Below are 22,478 nucleotides of genomic sequence, written 5' to 3' on the forward strand. Positions count from 1 at the left end.
AAATTAATACAAAATATTTGAAAAAATATGAAAAATATGTTTAATAAAAATTCTGAGCTAAAGGTTTAAAGGATTTAAAAGCATCTCGAGAGCTCTTCTGACCATACTGGTCTCGACTCCTAATATGGTCCCCATCTCCTACTGGAATCATATTTTCGAGATTGTGGCCTTTCATATTTTGAGCTTGAAATGCCCTAATCTGTTGAAAATGATGTTTTTCTGGGAAAGTACTTTGTGTCTGACTTAGCTTAAAATGCCGTTTGAGCGAATTAGTTGGTATATTTAAGGTAAATCGCTCAAATTTCCGCTTTTCTTTTCTTTTCTTAGCTTACTGTCCACAGAAAATGCAACAACATATGCATTTATAATTCTTGCAATATTATTGATAATTACAGCTAACTATTTCTTTTTAATTTTTAATTAAGAGGAAAAAAGGCATCGAAATCAGATAATTCAGTAAAAAAAAAGTATTTTTCAAAATTTCAAACGTTTTAAAAATCTTGTTTTGACTGTAAGGCTGCATGAATTTAGCCGATACAAAACCATTTAAGTTTTTGAGTTGCATATTTGCCTTACAAACATGCGTGCAAGCATAAGTCACGCACGTTTTTCATATCAGGAAAATGTAAAACCACAGTAATATTGCCTTATAAATAGAGATTTTTGACTTTTTTTATAAGCCGCTTAAAAGTATTTTTTGTTTATAGTTAAAACTTTTGTGAAAAACGATATCTGTACAAAAGTGTATATTTCTTCCTCAATGAAATCAACCATTTTTTCCCCATTTTTATTGATTTTTATCTTAACACAATTATCTAACTGTTCATTTCTTTTACATGTTATTTTACTACCTGAAGACCGAAAACATGTTGTTTCAGATACATGTAGCTCCGTATATTTTAATTATCGTGCATTTAAAAAGATAATAATAAATATATATGAGGATAATTTACTCCCGTTCATTTTCTTCGAAATGAATTCTTATTCCTGATTTGACGAATGAAATAAAATTTCAAAAAATTCAATTGCAGTGAAATTTGGATGTTGAGAGTAATTTTGAAAGATATATGTTTTATGCGATTCATTTTAAGCAAATGGATAAATAAAAAAACTTTTTTTTTGCTTATTTGTAAGCCAGATCAATACGCAGGAATATTTATATAAATATTAAAAATTGCCTGATTTCATAGAGATTTTTTCACCCATCAATGCGCAATACTAATTTTTCTTTCGAATTATATACATTTTAAAACCATTTATGCCATTTATTTAAAACCATAAGACTGCATTTTATTTTAATAAATAAAATGCTGTCTTAGAATGTTTATTTAAAAAAATGAATAGTCTTTAAAACTTACATGTATAATGCCAAAAAAAAAAAAAATCTTTTATTCTAAAAGAAGGAGAAGTGAAGTGATTAGGCCCAACCACGTGATTTAAATATGATTTAAAAGGATGCCTGTAAGTGACGTCGCACATATGTCTCGAACCTGATTGACTTTTGAATCGACAATACCAAGATTTACTTACGATGACGTCACTTGCAGGCATCACTTGCAGTAGAGCCCCTGAATTAGTCCCGACTCATCATCTATTTTTGCTCCAAAGAGCTAACATAAGCACAATACTAACATAACGTTAACTTGTGAACTTTTTTGCTCCAATATTGCTTGATAGGTCAGCTCTGATAGTATAGGAGCCTTAACTTGCAGGTATCCAATTGCATTTAATAAAATATGAGTATAATGCACACCAACCAACAGTGACAAAGCATCTTGTTTCTTTTTTTCAGGACTTCATCTTTTAATTAACGAGGTTGAAACGCTATTTAATTTTTAATCCCGGTAAGACGACGTGGACAGCGCCTGACCTGGTACCCGTCTCTGTAAAGTTCCACCCCACTTCAACGTAAAGTTGACAATGCGACAAAAAATGAAAAAAAAAAAACATTTACGCTGTGCTTTGAAGAAAGAAAAAAAGAAGTTAACGTGGTAGAAACGCTATTTAATTTTCAATCCCGGTTAAGATGACGTGGATCTTATAATATAACTGTTCAAGCTGACGTCACTTCATTTCGAAACGTCATTTCATTTCACTTCCAGTGGCAAACCATCATTCATCAATCAGTTACAGATGAACCGATTGGGGATACGAATCGTCCAATAGGAATAGCGCAAACAACTAATTGTCATTCACAACCACAAAATTATGGATTTATGATTTATTAGATATTTTTGATTTATTCTACTCAGTAATATAGTTTAGCCTCTGGCATCTCTAATGAATTATTTTGAAACTTGGAAAGCAAAAGAGCTAGTGATAAACAAAAGTTGTTGTTTTTTAATAATAATAATTTTGAAAGTATTTCGAGATATGTTTATTCAAGCTTTGTTGAAAAAACTTTTTGAAAAAAAGTTTTTGTATACAAGCAGATTTCCTTTCAACAAATTTTGTTTTGTTATTGCATAGACTTGAGGAAGCGGAAAATGAGATTTCGGAAAAATCTCAGGAAGAATATCGTGGTTGTCATGGTAACCATAAAAGGATTTCGCTTTTGATCACCACGACATTACTTTATTTGTCATAGTTCATAATGATAGATAAAACTGAATTGGACAGTAGATAGTTAGAAATAAAAATATCTAGCTTTACGTTTCCGAAACTTGTCCACTTTGTAAACATGATATTTCGTATTGACTTTAAGATGAAAAAGAAAGATAACCGTAAATGGACTTCTAAAGTTACTTTAATAATATCTTTTGTAATATGATATTTTTAATTACAGAAAATTCATTTTTATCTGGAATACTAAATGAACTTAATAATAGATCTTAACTAATGTTTTTAAACTGAAACAAAAAAATAATTTTGAATATTTTAAATTAAATTAGATTTATTTTGAGATTTCAATTCGCGATCGCAACGCTCGAGTACGCCGTCTAGCGGGAGCCTGTAAATATCAGACATTAATTTATCACGTTTTCATTTAGTTCCATCAAAGTCATTGACAGAATCAGACGCCATTTTTTAGCAGCAAATAAGACACAAAATTTCCCTAAGGAAAAGGCCGAAGAACTTGAAAAAAATCTCCAGAATATTAGTAAATCTTTCAGGAACAGAACACGCCAAACATTTGAAGAAAAATTCCTCAATAATTTTTAATTTCTATTATCAACAAACTTGCAACTGATGACTTCCGATTTCGGATACTGTTACAGATGTGTGTATTAAGGTAAAATGCATTTCTTCTGTCTTCAATTCATTACGAATTAAAGTGAAGTCAACATTGCTTTCGTCATTCCAGTGAATAACTATGAATTCAGAACATACAGAATTGTAATAGTTATAGCATATTCTTCTTCGTTATAGAATAGTATATATTTCTGTATCCATATAATTCGGAAAACAACAATAAAAAATTATCCAAGTTACTTGAAATAGTGCCATTTGTGCTGATTCTTAATTAATTTTAATCGTTTTCTTGGTAAGTTTTTTTTAGTTTTGAAAGAGTAAGTTCAACTAGAATTCAGCTATTCTGTTTTTAGCTACATATTCAAATTCATATCAATTATAAAATTTTGCTGTGTAGTATGTTATCTAAAAGTAATGAAGGGATAAACTATGTATCTATTATTTGAGAGTAAAGTTTTCAAACAAGGAACTTATCATTTTGGAATTCTCCGGGAATTATAAATCAGGTAAGTGCAATGATTTTTACAATAAAAAATTTGCTTGTAAATATTTTTTTTTCATTTGATGATGGTTCTCTACAGGATCGTTTTTTACGTCTGATTAAGAACTATAAGAATAATAAAAAAAGAAACAATATGAAAGTTTTTATTTCAATGTAAAGAATTCTTAAAATCGTTTTTTTTATCCTAAGAATTCTTTATTTTCCGTTTTTTAGTTTATAATTTTTTGATAAAAATTGCTCTCAAAATACTTTTTTGAAAAATTAAATGGTATAACATTATGTGTTTATGTATACTTCTTGTATATTCCAATGTTTGAAGTAATATGATTCAGAAAAGTATGGAATAAAAATTCGGTACTTACGTATTAACGCCACCGCCGCTACAGATTTGGCGGTTTTTAAGTGCCGCCAATCTACACTTAAAATTTTTGCGATAATTCATAAAATAAAAGACTTTATTTAAAATCAAAATAGTCAATCGGATTTCGGTGGAAAATGAGCCGATATAGAGTTTAGCATAGATTCAAAACAATCATATCTCCATATGAACTCTGATAAATAAGATTCCAAATGAAATAACATTTCCAAAACGTACATTTACCAAGATAAAGTTTCATGTTGTGGGAATTGGTACATTTTCGTTTTTCGGTAAAATATTTCCCTCCTGAAAAAATAAAATTGCATCTTGTTTTATTTTTGGCAAATCCCAAAGACGAATTTTCGTAGCACTAAAAATGGCGACAAAAAAGAATCGTTTTTTTGTTTTTGTTTCGTCAGCATTCTTTATTTTACGTTTCTTAGTTTCTAAATAATGATTTTTATTGAAACTTGAAATTTTTTGATAAAAATTGTTGTCAAAAAACTTTGTTTACAAAATTAAATTTCATAAAATTATGAGGCTTTTGTATACTTTTTGTTCATTTTAATTTTTGAAGTAATATGATTCTTAAAACTATAGAATGTAAAGTTTAAATGGGCCTTTCATGTTATATCATTAAATTTAGTAATACTATTTCTCGGGCATTAGGTTTTAACTCTTATAAGAATATACATATTTTTTTCTGTTAATGTACAAATATTTTTCCGATGTGTTTTGGATATTCCTTCTCTAATAAAAAGAGATACCATTTTGTTTTCAGTTGTACAAGAAAGAATATCAAGCATTTTTCTTTTTTTAAATTTAATAAGCCACATTAAAGAAGGAACGTTGCAATGCTACACGCTACATTAACGACGTCTCCAGAGTAACTGAATGACGGTTCATATAGAAATCGCAGGTATGCGTCTCATACAACAACGCCCCCTATAGTTCGTTGCGATCGCGAATTCGGTTAGTGGTCCCCCCATTTTTTTTGTTACAGTGATGTCCAAATCAGAACTAGATCAGTGTTTCACCATCATTCAATCAATTACCATTTGCACTATTCCTATTGGATAATCCCTACCTTTATCCTAATAGAAACGTATTCCTATTGGTTGCACCTGTAACTGATTGATCGTTGATAGATTTCCAGTGGACTAGTAAGTGAAGTGACGTCGACTTAGACATATCTATGGAACCCTAAATGATCAACTTTCTTTTGGTGAAAACCCGACTTTATAAATAAAGTATGTAAAGACAATTTTGAGCAACCTATAAGAGATAACTTTATTTTGAAAATATTTAATAAGCATAGAGGGAAATTTTATCAATAATTATCTTAAACTAAGTTTTATGTCCGAGCTAAACTCGCAGTTGTGGAGCTGCATCAAGATTAGTAATTAATTTGTTTTTGTTTTGTACATAAGCAAAAAATGAATAAAATAAGTGGAACTATAGTTTTCTTCGAAATGAAAACTGCATTGGAAAAAAAGTATGGTCAAAACCATGAGAATATGCTTACACGAGAAGACCAAAAAGCACGGTAATTTTTACCAAAGCGATTTGATAATGATTTTGGTAAAATTATCAATAAAATATTGTTTTGTAATATGTGTTAAAGTTTGAATATGGTAAAATTTGAAAATTTTATCATGATACCTTATGGTGTAAAAACTATTTGTTCGGTTAAATTTATTTTTCAGTTTTTATTTATTTTTTTTTTTTTTACTAAAAGTGTGGTAATAAGAACTGTAATTTTAAAAATTCCAATTTTCGGTAAACCGTTTTCATATGAACGGAAAAATTATCAAGTAATTGGTTGGAATACCACAATTTTTGGTTTTATTACTAGAAACATGGTTTTTCTTAGTACTAGAAAAATCTAATACATAGTACGGTAATTTCACCAGAATTTTTTTTTCGCCGTGTAAAAAGAAATTGCCATTCTTTTTTATTGGCATTTTACTTTAAATAATTTCGTAAAGGCATCAGAAATATTAATTAAATATTAGATGATTGATTGCATCGAAATATGAAAACAGGTTTCCAAAATCATTACGGATTAAAAAAAAGTTCCAATTCGCGAAACTCCCTTAATTACTCCACGGAACACCAGAAGCGTGAAAATCCATTTGGAAACCACTGATCTACAATACAAAATTAGTACATTAATAATGTTCTAAGCCTTTTTTTAAAATTTGTAAAATATAAAAACTATCCGAGGCGATAACTAATTTCTTTAATGTTAAAAAAAACCTGAGATTTTTATTTAAAAAGAAGCATAATGAGTTTCTATATCAGTGAATTTAAATTTTAAAAGATAAAAATCGTCCCTTACCATGAATAATTAATTCCATGAATTCTAAATCAGTTTTAGAAAAGTTTCAGTTTAAATGTAATTCACTGCGAAATGAAACTGCAATTGGCTTATGTCATGAGGAATAATTTTCAACTGAAATGACATAAAGAAAATATAACATATTCAAATCAAATTGTCACACGAATACAAAACCTCATCTGCTATAAATCACATCATGACATAATACGATTCGGAGAAAGCAATTGTTCCAACGAAATCATTTATTGCACTGAATTATTACGAATTTTTCACCTCAAAGCGGAACTACATAATTAGCAGACCAAATAGCTTTTAAACTTAAATTCTTTTAGTATTTGACGCACTGATTAAATAAATGTATTTTTCTCAAAATTAAATTTAAACCATTTTAATATAAGGACTTTTATGTATTATATTTAAATGGTTTAACTAAAAACTATTGTATACGTAAAAAGATATTGTATATGTATTGTATTGTATATGTATTGTATTGTATATGTATTGTATTGTATATGTATTTTATTGTATATGTATTGTATTGTATATGTATTGTATTGTATATGTATTGTATTGTATATGTATATGTATTGTATTGTATTGTATATGTATTGTATTGTATTGTATATGTATTGTATTGTATATGCATTGTATTGTATATGTATTGTATTATATATGTATTGTATATGTTGTATATATATGAGCTAAAAGCTATTGTATTTAAATTGCAATGAGAATTTTAACTAAAACAATAGAGTTAATGCATTTTTTTCTAAATTGTCTTTTCTAAATTTGTCTATTTTTTTCTAAATTTGTATCAAATAACAGAGAATTTTATTGTAATGAAAAATAAACTGTATTACTGATACTTATTTAGACTGGTTAGAATTGTTTGTTGTATTTATACAAATACTTGATTTTGCCTAATTCGGATATGGTGATTCAAATGAAAGCTACATTTTTTTTTCAAAATGACATTTTTAGTAATTTTTTTTTCTCGAAATGTACAAGTTTATAACGCTATATATAACAAAGGGCAGAGTAAATGTTACGATAAATTTCTGGAGGAGTTAAAGCACATCAACAGTTCAGAAGCATTCAAAGAAGCAGTTCATAATAGCAAAGCCCATTAAGTGACGTATGACTACATTTTCGAGCATAGGTTCCTATGCAATTTTAATTCTGATGATGATTTTAATCTAACTTCCCTAGTAGGTTGTCGCAATATTTATGCAACTTATAACGTTTTTTAAACTGGTACATTTTGACAAAAAATAGACTAAAAATGTCGTCAAAAAATCTGTAGCTTGGAAAGAGAAACCGATTTCAGATTTCAGCGGTACAAAAGTATCTAAGATCTGTTACAAGATCTCATGCAACAGAAAATGAAAAAAAATTTTTTTTTTTTAAACTGTGTTCTAGTGTTATTAACAACAATTTTTTAAACTCTGCTTAAGTTTTTTCTATGTTTGTTAGACATAAAAATATTTTAACATTCAGAAAATTTTTAAACTCTTTGTTTTCCTTCCATGATTTCTCAGATTTTTTTATGTTTACCATCATAAAAAGTGATTAAGAGTCTACATTCCATCTTTCAATTTCATTGAAATACAACAAATACTGTATATTTAGATATACAAATCTCCATTTAAATAATTAAAACTATTATTGATATAAAAAAACATTAACAAATTAACTAAAGTTTAAAATAATAGCTTATTTCTGCGACTTGTTTCTTTTATATTTTTATTGGTAAAAGATAAAACGCTGGGGAAGTAATTTTTTGTTGCATTTATAGAAATACTGGAACTTGCCTAATTCGGGGGTGGGGATTTTAAATCTGATATAAGTTTTTCTCCTAAATCTGCAATTTTAGTGGAAATGTACACGTTTAAAAATGTTATATATAACATAGCGGTGCAACAAACTTCTAAGGAGTTACGGCACATCATCAGGATTAAAATTGCATAGAAACTCATGCCAAGAAATGTCGTCGTGCGCGGATAAGGGTGCTTCCCTATTGAGAAGCACACAACGAAACAGTTCATATTAGGGAAAGCGCCCTTAGCTGCGTATGACGACTTTTCTAGGCACAGGATCATATGCAATTTTAATCCGGATGATATGCGTCTGGAAGTTTATGGTAACATTTACACAACCCCCTGTTATACATATCGTTTTTAAACTTATAAATTTCGATAAAAAATAGACTAGAAGGAAATTTTTTAAACATTAATTTGTAGCTTGGAGAAAGAAACCGATTGTATTTTTGAAATAAGGGATACGAAAGTATCTAAGACATGTTAATCTGATGTAATCGAGAAAAAAATTGTTCTTAAGTGTAATTAAAATGACCATTTTAAGATTTCTTAACAGTGTATGATACTTCTTGAATTAGCAAAGCCAGTAAAAAAATATTTCAGTACAAGAGTATGACGAATCATGTTCAAATTGCTGTCATTTCGAAAAAATATATTTGAACTTTTTAATTTTAAAAATACATAACAATTTACATAATGAAAACAAAGTTGAAGTAATAGCTACTCATGTACTTACAAGACTCTTAAAAGATAATTGCAATTTTATTCTTAGTAATTTAAACTATATCTTTATTACAACATTTTCTTGAAGAAATTGCGATAGATTTTGTCTCGAAAAATGCTTCATTATACATATAAAATTCTGCAAATTACCTAACATTTAGTTAAGAGGTAATTTTATCTTCAACGTTATAAATGTTAAATAAGTACCAATTTCCCTGTTAAATGACAGTAAAATTAAAATCTTCTCGTATAGTTTATTTAAGTAAAGCGAATGTATTTTACCTGTATGTTTTAGTTTTCAAGGGAATAATTAATGTCCATCTTAAGTATTAAGTATTCCTGTCTTTTTTTTCCTGTTAAGAGCGTGCAAAGTATTTTACTTTACTGTCTTAAATCACGCAATGTCAATCAAAAATTGCTTTATGTGTGATTCAGTTTTCTTTAGCAAGATCACGAACAGAAAAAAATAAGAATTCTTTTTGGTTCAGAATTTTTGTCACTATTTACTTGAATTCTATTATTGTTTTAAAGTACTCTCTTTGTAATATGTGATTTGTAATCGTTTAATTGCATAAATCATAAAAAAATAAAATTACAGGATAGGTTTTATTGGATACCCTGAAATTTACACAAAAAATAATTATAATAGATAACTCAAATTTTTATTAAAAACTGTAACTTTCTTGTAATGATTCAGAAAGTATATAGTATAGGGTTATATGTAGAATAGCATATCGAGCTTCCGTGGTTTTGCTGGTTCATATGTAATTTACAGAAGTAATTTCGACAAAAAAAAAAAAAAAAAAAAAAAAAAAAAAAAAACACTGGTTTTTATAAAAAATTGTTACTTCATTTATTGTTTTTTAAAATCATAGTATAGGGTTATACATTGAATACCATACCGGGCAAATTGCCTCTGAGGTTTTGCTGGCTTATACTTAATTTTTAAAAGTAATTTTGTGACAAAAAAACACAGGCAATTGTTACTTCCTTTACTTATTGATTTATAAAGTACATAGAATAGGGTTATGCATTGAATACCATACCGAGCAAATTGCCTCAAAGATTTTGCTCGTTTATACGTAATTTTAAAAAGTAATTTTGACTAAAATACACAGGTTTTCCTTAAAAATTGCTACTTTCTTTATTGATTTATAAAGTAATAGTTCACGATTATGTACAGAATTCCACATGAGGAAAACTACCACCGTGTATCTATGCATGATTTTCAAAAGTAATTTTGATAGAAAACCCAGGTTTTTATTTAAAATTATTACTTCATTTATTAATTTATAAAATATATAGTACAGGGTTATGTATTAAATACCATACCGAGCAAAATGTTTCCGAGATTTTGCTGGTTTATACGTAATTTTCAAAAGTAATTTTGACAAAAAAACACTGTTTTTTATTAAAAATTGTTACTTCCTTTATTGATTCATAAAGTATATATAGTATAGGGTTATCTACAGAATAATATATCGGGTAAATTGCCTCAGCGTTTTTCTGAGTCGTACGAACACTTAATCGAAATTTTGGGAGACCATTTTTTATACAAATGACTTAACTTCGTTGACACAGCACTCAATTTTTCCTTGCATGCGTATGTGGTTACGATATAATTGCAATTTAAATAAATATCTAAACTTAACAAAAACATTTATGCTGCATCATTGTCTGATTACAAATTAAACATTCTTCAATTTTAAACTATTTATATTTTAGAAGCAGCTTTTTCATTCATAAAACGAATAAAGCATTGCATATTTTTCTTAGATTACCAATAAAAAACAGAAATCCGTATGCTTAGTTTGAATAGATGCTCAAACGAAATCCTTTCTGATGTTTAGATATTTTTGATAACATACTTCTAGCGTGAAAGAGACAAAATATGACACAATAAATATTATTCGATGAATTGCATTCAATAAAAAAGCGGACATTTTCTACAGAAAACATATATCATACCAGGTGAAGTTTAACAGTTTCTAAAAATGTCATAAACCATTCAGTTGCCGAGTTTTTTACGAGCAAAACGTTTTGAATTTTATGGTTCGTTTAATGTTCTTTTGCTTGCTGAAATGTATCACTTATTTTCCTTTACAAAATATGAGCATAAATATTTTTGTTTTTAGTTTTAACTAAATATTTGGCTGTAAGGCATCATTTATACTAATTATTTGGGACATTCTTATGAAAAAGTACTTGAGTTGTTTAAGTAGATTCTTTTAATTCTATTCTACAGCTCGTAAATAATTTATTAGCGGTTATAGTGTTCAGTCTGATGATACCAATTTGCTTATATAATTTATAAAGTTAATATTATTAGTATTTTTAATTATTTTCAAACTACAGTTAAAGGAAGTTTTTATTATTATCAAATGCCGCTAGTCCATTAGGCCTCGGGCTTTTCAATACTTTCCACTTGACTAGAGAAAAAAGATAGAGCGGAGCACTCAGCGGTCGGAAAAACTACATTATTATTGCTGTTTACTACAAATACAACTACTTCGTTACAAATATAGTTAACTACAACTACTACTACTTTTTTTAAATATAGTGACTACAAACTACTTTGGAAATTTGAAACCACTTCACTACTTTAAGGAGATAAACTTTTCTATAGAACTTAATTTACACCTATGTTCAAAATGGTTTTGAATAAGAAATTGTCTTAAATGAAAAATAAGGGAATAATCAAGAAGTATTTATTCATGTTTACATGATCCAGTTCGCTATTAGAAATTTTTTTTTTCGAATTTGTTTATTAACCCTTCAACTTTTTATATCTTTTTCGACAGAGAATATTTAATTTAAGAAAGGCGAAATTATCAAATACTTGCTGTTTTTTAATTGTTTAATGCTCTTTTATTTCCTCTAAGAAATTAAATACATCATAAATACGCTCCCTTCCTTTGAAATAACGTCAATGTTTAACAAGTGTGCCTTAGCATGTGGAAGTGCGACCGAAGTGATTAATTATCTACTTTTCGTAATGGCTAGTTTAAATATTAGTTATAAGTGATAATAAATACGTAATTTCTGTTAAAGCTCTGCTGAGGTCACAGGATTATTTTCATTGCATCCACTGACGTACCCGTGAAGATTTGCACCCATCAAATTTGAAAAATTAGCTGCGATAGAACTATGTTTCTTTTCTAAACTAACGTTAAAAGTAGATGACAGAAATCGCGTCAAACTACTGCTTTTTTTTTTTGTATCGCACTACTCACTTTAAAAAAATGTAGCACACTACACAGCAAACTACGAAAAAAAGTAGCGACTACAGTTGAAACTTGTAGAGAGCTGCAGACTTGTTTATCTCGCTTTGCAAGTGGTCACTTGAGGTGTCTCTCGTATGTTCAGGGGCAAAAGACTTTTGGACTTTGCACTAAATGTAGGACTGCTCAGGCTTCGCCCGAGCATATTCTAAACTGTATCGATTTTAAGATCGACGAGGTTTTTTCAAAACCTCATCTGTTTTTAGACTTCCTGGACATTTTTGGACTTATGGAATTGGTCTAATTGGGATGGACCTCTTGGGGATTAGAAACAACAACAACACTTGTAGAGAGCTACTTCCGATCACTGAGAGCACTCGCATAAACGTCAATCAGTCAGGACTAATCGACCCTTTATGTATATTAAGTACGTCAATATAGACTAATATTGTCAGGGACTAATTTAGGCTGTCCTTATATCTATGAATGTAGTCAATTCCTGACTAGTATAGAAAGACAACACGTCGAAGAGACAACAATGTTTGAACGAAAAAGTCAGGAACAAGCTGTGGTTTAGAGAAGAGTACATTCTAAATCCTCGAAAGATGCGAAACCGTTTCATCGAGAAAGCATTTGGAAATCTTAGCAATATCCGATTTAGTTCAATGGAATTCCAAGTTCCCAGAAGGTATCTGGGGAACCATAGATCCCTTCTTAGCAAGGTTGTCAGCTTTCTCATTTCCCGCAATGCCACACTGGGTAGGAATCCACAGACACTTTATTATGGAAATTCTCAAGCCTAAGTCCTACATCTCAGGATACGGAAGCTCTTGGCCTCTTTATTAGAAGAAATAGCGTGTAGTGCAGAAATTGAGTCAGTAAAGGTAACAGCTCTTTGATAAGAGTCACGTCTTATGTAAAGTTGCTCGATTGTTTCATGAATTGACTGTAATTCTCCGTCCAAATGAGACACGAAATTTCGAACCGGGAGCCGAAAACGAAACTGTTTACAGAAGATTCCAGCTCCAGCGCCCTTTGGAAAGTTAAAAAGCGAGCCACATGTATAGATATGCAAACAGTTATCGCTAAGGGTTGTAGATGGTCTTGAAAGCGATCCTCCGTAGGGTCTCGAAAGAAATATCTGACTTCGTAATTTTCTGGGTGAGATCCAGCCTCACATCGTGTTCCATATACAATTAAAAAAAAGTCTTGTAATTAAAATTTAATATACTTGATCGTATGCTAAAATACAACAAAAATTAAATGAATCATTTCTTATGCCCATTATCGATACAATGCGGAAGTAATAATAACAAGAAATTATTTCTAAATTAAGTTCAATTTGAAAACAAGAAATCCTCTCCATAACTGAATTTACTTATCATTTATTTATGAAATTTGGGTTTCTCTATTAAATAATAATTAGCAGCATAGATCATTTATATTTTTACGCAAGAGAACACAAATAAATTTTGAGCGTATTTCTTAAAATGAATCGTTTGAACTAGAGAATAAAACAAGTTACATTTTCAGAATATAGTATTTAAATCATAATTTGATCTTAATTTTCAGTAAGTATTTACATTAATTATTTTTATTTTGAATTGATTTTTTTTAATGTTTAAGGTGATCAGAGATATCATATAGTAATAAGGGAAACTGGAAAAGCTTTCCCTCGGATAGGACCAGATGGCAAAGAATACTTGGAGCAGCAATGGCTTGTAATAGGCTGTGGTGCCTTGAGAGAAGAAGAATAAATGAAAAATATACTTTTCCAAAAATTCGTTATCTTGAAAAAAAGTTTCATCAGCAGAAACAAGGAGAATATAATTATTCTTAAATGGATCCAGATTAAATGTTTTGACGGCACGAAGAATCGCCTATTAAATTGATTGATTGCCATGTTTCAAACTTTCTTTCATAAAAAACTCAGATATACTTTCGTTTAATTTAGTTAATCTAAGCCCTCCGAATTCCTTTTAAGAGTCGCAGGTGATTTTCACACTTATAACTGTTATGGAACATTTGTTTTAGCATGTTCAGCAAGTGAATTAATTTTCTTTAACAAGCTTCGAATGAAAGAGACCCTTGTCTGTGCTTCGTAGAATAATTTGCAAATCTTAATCTCGTTGATGTTGTGGAGAAATTTCAATTCCTATTTCATTTTCCATTAAATTAGATGGACGAAAGTAAGTTTACTATGGCGAAAAAAGCATTCCCAACTGATTTACGTGTCGAAATTGTGCTGAACAAAAAGTTATTTACGTATTAGGTACTAGCTATATGATCTAAAAAGCTAAATTAGGGTAAAGGGTTAAAAAAAATTTGGTGAGTGAGAATTGGGCATTTTCACAAATAAAATTTTGTTGATTGCAGAAATTGGATTTAATCAATGTTTGTTCGGAACTTGAACAATTTTGTTTTACTTGTCGTTTTTTACTGGATGCATTATCTCCTATGTAATTCATTAAATATTTTTTGTATACTATTTAAAACATGATAAGTGACATTTTGAAACAATTAAATTTCTGACCTTCAATAATTATATTTATTTATTGTTTTTTATGAGATTATATATACATTATTCTGCAAGTTACTAAGCATTTGTGAATACCAATTAAAACATGTCAAGTATCATTTTGAAGACAACTAAATTTCTGACCATCAATAATTTGTTTTATTTATTACTTTTTTAAAATGAAGCCTTTTGTATGAAAGTTACAATAAAGAGCACATTTGGGAATGCTAATTAAAACGTGTTTTGCAATAAAAACAATTAAATTGCCAATCTTTAATAATTTTTATTTCCATTTTTTCAAGGAGTGCAGTCTTTTTTAAGCAAGTTTCTAAGCTCTTGGATTGCTAATTAAAACATATTAAGGTACATTTTGGAAACAATTACATTTCTGATCTTCAATAATTTATTTTATTTGTTGCATTTTATAAGGTGCAGCATTTTTTATGAAAGTTATTTATGAATACAAACTAAAACAGGTTAAGTGCCACTTTAAAAATAATTAAAATTACTGGATATAAATAATGCTTCGATTAGTTGGAAATACAAAATTCTGATTAATTTTTTCTATTCTTCCAATGAGGCTGTTTTCATTGGATGAAGTTATTTTGTTAGCAGTAGCATCCTTACGTTCATATACAGAATTTTTCTAATGCACTAAGATGTCAATTTAAAATATTTTTCCTCTGATTTCTTCAATTATGCATATTTTTCTTACTTAATAATATTATGATATATGCTATAGGTTATAAAGTAATATTTGTTATAAATTAAGATTTAGTATGTACCATTATGAAATTTGATGTTTTTACGAGAATTAATAAATTTCTTCAGGAAAAGCTGCGTAGAACAAATGAAACTCATATAAACAGTTGCAACTTAAATATTAATTATTCTTAACAATTTTAATCAAACTTATAATTATATGGAACAATAAATTTATTATTATTATAAATCAACATAGATCTTTCTATTATAAATAAAATTACAAAAAAGATTAATGTCGATCAAATGAAAAAATTAAATATTTTTCCATAGCAATATCCAATTCCATGAATTTTTTTTAATTAAAAAACTACTTATTTAAATTTTCTCGTTTTATTATGTAGTTTGCATGACAAATCATAAACATTTTTAATGTGTCCCTACAAAAATATTTATTTAAAAATACAAATTTATAAAGGCAACAGCTTCAAATTGATTTCAATGGTAGCGTGAAAAATGTTAGAAACAAAAAGTATTAAAAGTATGCTCACGCTAGCACATAACAGTTTACGCATAGCATCACTGAACCACCGGACGAGTTTCAGATAACAAATATTGTTAACTTAAAATTTAGACATTATTAAAACCAAATAAATAAAACATGGAGCGGCGCGACTAACGATTCGCGCGTGACTCGGTGATGACTCAGATATGAGTAGATAAAATCACTTCTTTTTTATTACAAATTTAAAGCATGACATTAAAAAGTAAAATATCTACCTTTAAGGTTGAAGCAACTTTTGCCATTTCCTCTCAAACCTGCAACATATCCTTTGAAAGAAAGTCTCCCAAAATCACATTTTTCCGGGTGCCAGCTAAAGAGAAAGTGCATAGATTCTCTCGCATTCGCGTGCCATAACTAGAGTTAGACTTTTCCAAAAAAGCACAACAATAAAGAACCCGCATGTTCGATCGATAGAAGGGGATTTCCTGGCGTCTAAGAGCGCCACCCCTCCGGTCACGGGGAGGGAGCGCCGCCCCGGCAAAGGGGGCTTCTGAAGTGGCTTTCGTATCTGGAAGTTTGATGCCCCTGCTTGCCAAAACTGTCTTTCTGGTAGAATGGTAATGATTTTCGCACTCTTCTTTAATTTCCATCTGGAGGGGGAGGAAATGACTTTTATATACATATCTTTCAGTTAGGATAACTTTCTTTTTTTTTTAAATTGATGTCGCTGAAGGTCCATGGCTGCATGGTTAGAAGGGGAGAATTAGATTTCGAACAAAACTGTGAAGATGGAAAGGAATCAGAACACTTTATTTGAAGAATCTATTTTTGCCAAGTTTCCAGATCATTTATTGATAAGACAGAAAGATACTTCAGAAAAGATTGTGCTATTTTTGGTTTTTTCTTTTTCTTTCTATTTTTCTTTAGATGTAGAAGTTTTTTTTGGCAGCGAAATTTTTGAAATGCCAAGATTTGTTTGATGCAGCAGCCAAACTATATATTTCATGCACCATTTCAATTTTTTTTTCTTTTATAAAATTTCTAAGCCTGTTATTTCAATCCAATTTTCCATTTTGGAACTTTTTTAGAAGAAAATTGCTCAGTTTAAAATAGCAACTTACGTTATTCATTTCGAACGTGATTTTAAAGTATTTTCTTCTAAATGACGCTTAAGTCATTTTTTAATGTCCTGTTTCCATTTTATTTGAAGCTTTACTAAGTGGACTTATATAAAATATTAATAAGAAAAATTGTATAAAATCAGAAAGTAAAATACCATCTTTTCACAGTAGTAAAATTGAGTATGGGTAGCAAATATCTTTGCACTAATTATATCTGTCTTTTACAATTACCTTTTAATTACCTTTTAATTAATTGATGTTATTGATACCCGAAAGCGTTGATTCCAAAAAAAGGGCCATTACTAACCAAATACCTCAAGGTTTTGATTCCAATAAACGGCTGTGATAGCCACTAACCAAATTCCAGAAGGATTTGATTCTAATAAGCAGATTTGACCACTATTTTCAATAAACGACTCGTCAACTTCTATCTTCTTCTTATAAAAAATGAGTCAATACTTTCTCTTTTTTTTGTGGCATTAAGAGCATAAATATACAATAGGATTCATTAAAGTAAATCTATGTCAATTTATGAAGTTAGAATTTTAATTAGAATTCTAAAGTAAGTAAGAAACTATTTTAATTTAATAATATTGAGGTTTGTGTGTGTGTTACAAAAATTAAGGTCGCGTTTCTAAATGCTATGAAATGGAGTGAAAAATATTTAATATTCACGAGTTTAGACTGAAATCCAAAGAAGGTTAGCTTTTTTTTTGTTCTTTTTCATTGCAAGTAAATGTTCTTTTCCCCCACAACTAACATTGCTTTCTAACTGATTACCAATGCCCAATAACCCTTAAAAGGGGAAAAAACGATCTAGGGGAGGAAAGGGGAAGAATGCTATGCAACACTTTGGAATGAACGATTATTAGAAGATAAATGCAAAATATTCTATTTAATTTTTTAGCAAATGGTTACTGGTGAAGAAATAGTTTTGATTCAAGTATTCGGCAGTCGTGAATTTTAAAACCAATGATATTTCAACATTGTCCAACATAAGGGATGCCATTTTTGGAAATTTGATCTAACCAGTGATTTTATTAACAGGCGGGCTATGTATTTTGAATAAACTTTTTTCTTAGAAACAAAATGTTTCAGTGTAGAAAAATTAGTAAGTTTTCAAAATAGGAAATGCGTTAAAGAACTGTAAAAAAATGTGTTCGATTTCAGTAACTAAATATTATTGACCATTTGAGCATGCATGAAATTTTAAAACCAAACTTGCAGTCAAAATATTAAAAACATGTTCTTTTTAAGTATCAATGGAATTAGGCTTAGTGGAATTTCAATTCTTACGATAATGAGACCGAAGATCCAAAATCAGTAATTACTAAGGAAAAAAAACTAGTTTAATATCGGCAACAACTGAAAGTTGTTCTAAATAACTTATTAACTTTCGAGTTGAATCATTTAGAATACCTATTTGGTTTATTTTTTCCCAATTAAATGTTTTCCCAATCAAATGTTTCCTTTTACAAACCATAATATATTAATTTGTAATCCTATAACGTTTAAAAAATTTTACAAACAAACTTGTGGATGTATTAAGTCAGAATATTACGCATGTGTTGTTATTAAGTATCAATGGAATTAGGCATAGCGGCTTAATTGTTACAATAATGCGATCAAAGATACGGAATTAGGAAATATAAAAAGAAAAAGAAAAAGTTTAACGATCAGAAAAAATTTAAAATTGTTCTAAATAACTTTCTATTTGATTTATTTGGAATACCTATTTGATTTATCCTCTGCCTATGAAGTTTTAATTTTTTTTCCATCGTAAAGTATTGATTTGCTATAACCTTATTTTTGACAAAGATTCTAAATATATTGTTCCGTTAAACCTTTCCTCTTGTTGATTAAAACAATAAGACAGTTTAACACAACAGACGGTTTTTAGCACAAATGAGTTTATATAAATAACTACCTTCAATACCGGCACTTAATTGTCTAAAATAACATCAATCAAAAACAATTGGTTAGCAAGCCTATCTAATCTTATTCTCATTATAAACTCATTGTTATGTCTTTTACTTGTCACTAGAGATAGCGAGGGAGAAACACACGAGCTTCAATGATAAAGGTGCTTTATTATCATTGCCGCGTTAGCTTTTAACTCTATTAGATTTTGTTTCGGCAATCGGATACGTACAAATGACGACATCGTGGGCATGGATCCTGATTAGCTGTTGAATTAACTTCAAATATTCTTAAGCGACATATTCTATGTTCTTCCGTAAAGGAATATTTAGTTTATTTCTTACTTAACACTAAGACAGGCATGAAGCCAAGTAGAGCATAAACAAACTAATTACCAGATACATGAAGCAAAAGTAGTCCCGGTAACAATAAAATGCATAAAAAATAATAAATCTAAATTAAAAAAATAGACAAAAAATAATTATTTTTAAAAAAAATTCGATATTTGACACAGCGTTGCATTTAATTGACTTAACGTTAATTAACATTTTAATTATGGGAAGAAATTTTGCTCAACCTTAGCCAGCAACATCCAAAATATTAACACGCTTTCTTGTTTATAAGCAACTAGCTGGCGCTGAGATCATAGATCAGGTGGGTGTGTATCAGTGGTCTTCTTCTCGAGTTGAGAGTACCCCATTGTGTTGAGAGTATCTCATAATGTTATGCCATTGTGCACCACATTATCCCATTGAATAACATTTAGGATGGTAATAACGGATCATTATTTACCAAAATATACTGTTTAGGAAAAGGAATTGAAATGTATAAATGAAAGCATTTTTAAAATTGAATTTAAAACTGATTTACTTAACGTGTAACTATCATAGAATAAATATTACCAAATACAGTGAGTTCCGTAAGGACAGCCTTAATTTTAGAATCCCTATCAAAAATTGTAAACAAAAAGTTTGGTCGTAAATTAATATTTTTCTGACGAATAAACTAAAACGCCTTCTATCTGTGACCAATTACAGTAGTTGAAACTTGAAGGTGTATCTAATAGTCGCCTTTCAACTCCACTCTGTTTCCTACCACTATCATCAAACCTGCATTGTTGTTAAATACTCCCACCTTCTTATAACATGTTTTGACAGTGTTTTTTTTTTTTTTTTTTTTTTTTGCCTACGATTAAATATTAATATGTGATCCCAATGTGTATGTTTTTGTTTTGTTGAGAATTCTAAAAATACATATTATGGGTGGTCTTCTCGGAACACCTTGTAATGAGAAATATATGTTTCGTAAATATTTTAGGAAGTAAACAAAAAAATCAGTACATTTAAAAATGATACTATTAAACGAGATCTTTGGGATCAAGTAAGTGGCACTTAGTAATGATCCATTTATATAGTACCAAATTCTCTACTAATGAAAATAAATAATCGAGTTAATTCATCACAATTATAGAGTTAATTCATCACAAATACGTTCAGTGAAGCCGCGATGACTCAGGGGATAGAGCGTTCGCTTTCCAATGAGGTGAACCGGGTTCGAATCCCACCGATGGCTGGTCAATACGAATCCGCATTTGGCTTGCACCGACGACAGTGCTGATGTGAAATATCCTCAGTGGTAGACGGATCACGGGTTAGAGTCCCTTTGTCGTCAGGCTAACTGTGGGAAGTTCTCGTGGTCTTCATCACCATGTAACGTAAATGCGGGTTAGTTTCCTCAAAAAGTCCTCCACGAAGGCAAATTCCTCCCAATACTTGATCCAGGAGTTCCCTTGTCTTCTGGATTGGGTTCTAAATTACAAGGTTATGGAGTTGAACATTAGAAGTCGTAAAATTTTTGTATTCTATTTATATGAGGGTTAATAAGTTTTGTATTGTATATATACATATAATTTTTGTATTTTATTTATATAAGGGTCTGTTGACCTTTTAAATGATTCATTGTATTTGGCGTATGGGCCTATTGGCCTAGGCCGCTGTATATATATTAAATTAGAAGTCGTAAACTCAAAAATTGGGTCGGCTGTTCAACGACGGTTATTAAATAAAAATAAAATACGTCCCGTGGTGTTTTAAATACCAACTATCTACTTAATCCAAGTTTATGGTAAAGATTTTTATAAAATAACTTTGTTTTGAAAGCTCGAAAGTTTCAATTCCACAGATTTCGATTTCATAGTCCAATTGAATGTCCATTTAAAACTCACAATTTTGACAAGAACTCTAAAAATATTAATAATGGGGTAATGACGCAACTCAGGTACATTACACTTTAATAAAAAAATCTATTTATCAATTCTTTAAATTATTAGTTACCTACAAAATTACTTTACTACCATGAAAGGAACTAAATAGCCGTCATTCCACGTATCCGACAAGTTCTATTTTCGCTGTCTCATTTTCTATCCAATCTTTTATCATTGAGTAAAGCATGCGCTGAAGTTTCGACAACAACGCATAGAAAATTGTTTAATGTATTCTCAAAGCGTCATTCACTAACGGGCAATTCAGTTTTGTTCTAACTTTCCAACTTAATTGGCGCCATGTTAGTTCTGTTTTCAAGACGAGTTGAGTTGTTACTGTTTTGTATTACCCGACAAAGTAATTAGGAAAATGAATTGGTTGGGATAGGAAGAGAGCACTGGATCGCGCGAGTGCTTGCGAGAAATCTTGAATGAGAAGATTAATTAAGTTGTTTTTGAAGACTGAGAGAAAACATGAGCTTCTCCTTCGGTCGGGAATAATATTATTTTGTGCAACATATGTTAAGCTTTGAGTAATTTAACAACGTAATTTCGGAATTCAGAGAGGAATAATTAACACGTTAATTCACTTTAAAAGATGTATAGCCTGATGGTTTTGAATATTGCAGTTTCTTCCTTCACAAGCAAAAATAATGGGAGAATAATTTTCTCTATTTTAACCCTTAACGGTCCGGAAGTATTTTAAGTTTCCTTCCCACCAAGTGTATTATAATGATTAATTATTAAATTTTAAAAAAAATTAACAAAGTAATATTTTTATTCTAAGCATAATATGTAAATTCTAGTGGGCTGCGCCCCTTGCTCGTTAACGCTCGCCAACCCACAGCTGATGCTCTCTGGTTATTTCAATTTCCGTTTTTGAAAGCGCTATATGTTGAGCCACCTCAGTTAGATTTGGCACGTGACATTTTTAGCGGCAAACATCGGTCGATTCGCCGTGTAAGAGAAATAGTAACGTAAACAAAACAAAGAAAACGTTGCCACCGGTGGAAAAGAAATACAGCCAAAATTTGGGAGCCACGTAAGAGAATTATATATATTAGATTTTCGAATTGGATTTAAAATTAAAAATCAGCAACATCACAAGCGATTAAAAACAGACTTCGACCTCACACCTTTAAGAAGCCACTTGTCACTGACTTCAACTGCCTTAGAACCTTGACATCGGTTATAGCAAGACTTAGAAACAATCATTTCAGAGGGATGAAAATTCTCCCGAACAAGACCAGGACATACGTTCCCTGCAGAAACTGCCCGGATGTCATGTTGGCATTGTC

The 22,478-nt window shown here is 29.8% G+C and overlaps 1 protein-coding gene across 1 annotated transcript in view; it reads right to left on the minus strand.

Moving 5' to 3' along the window:
- Positions 1 to 16,301, minus strand: part of LOC107454627 (guanine nucleotide exchange factor DBS) — a 117,983-nt gene extending 101,682 nt beyond the window's left edge. The window contains exon 1 of the mRNA XM_016071876.4: positions 16,155 to 16,301. The gene's annotated coding sequence lies outside the window, so the exon portion shown is untranslated. The remainder of the gene's footprint in view (positions 1 to 16,154) is intronic.
- Between the last annotated feature and the right edge of the window lie 6,177 nt (positions 16,302 to 22,478).

Source organism: Parasteatoda tepidariorum, chromosome 2 (genome assembly GCF_982258835.1).
Source record: "Parasteatoda tepidariorum strain Cologne lab strain chromosome 2, Ptep-v5.0, whole genome shotgun sequence".
In the NCBI taxonomy this organism is placed as follows: Eukaryota; Metazoa; Arthropoda; class Arachnida; order Araneae; family Theridiidae; genus Parasteatoda; species Parasteatoda tepidariorum.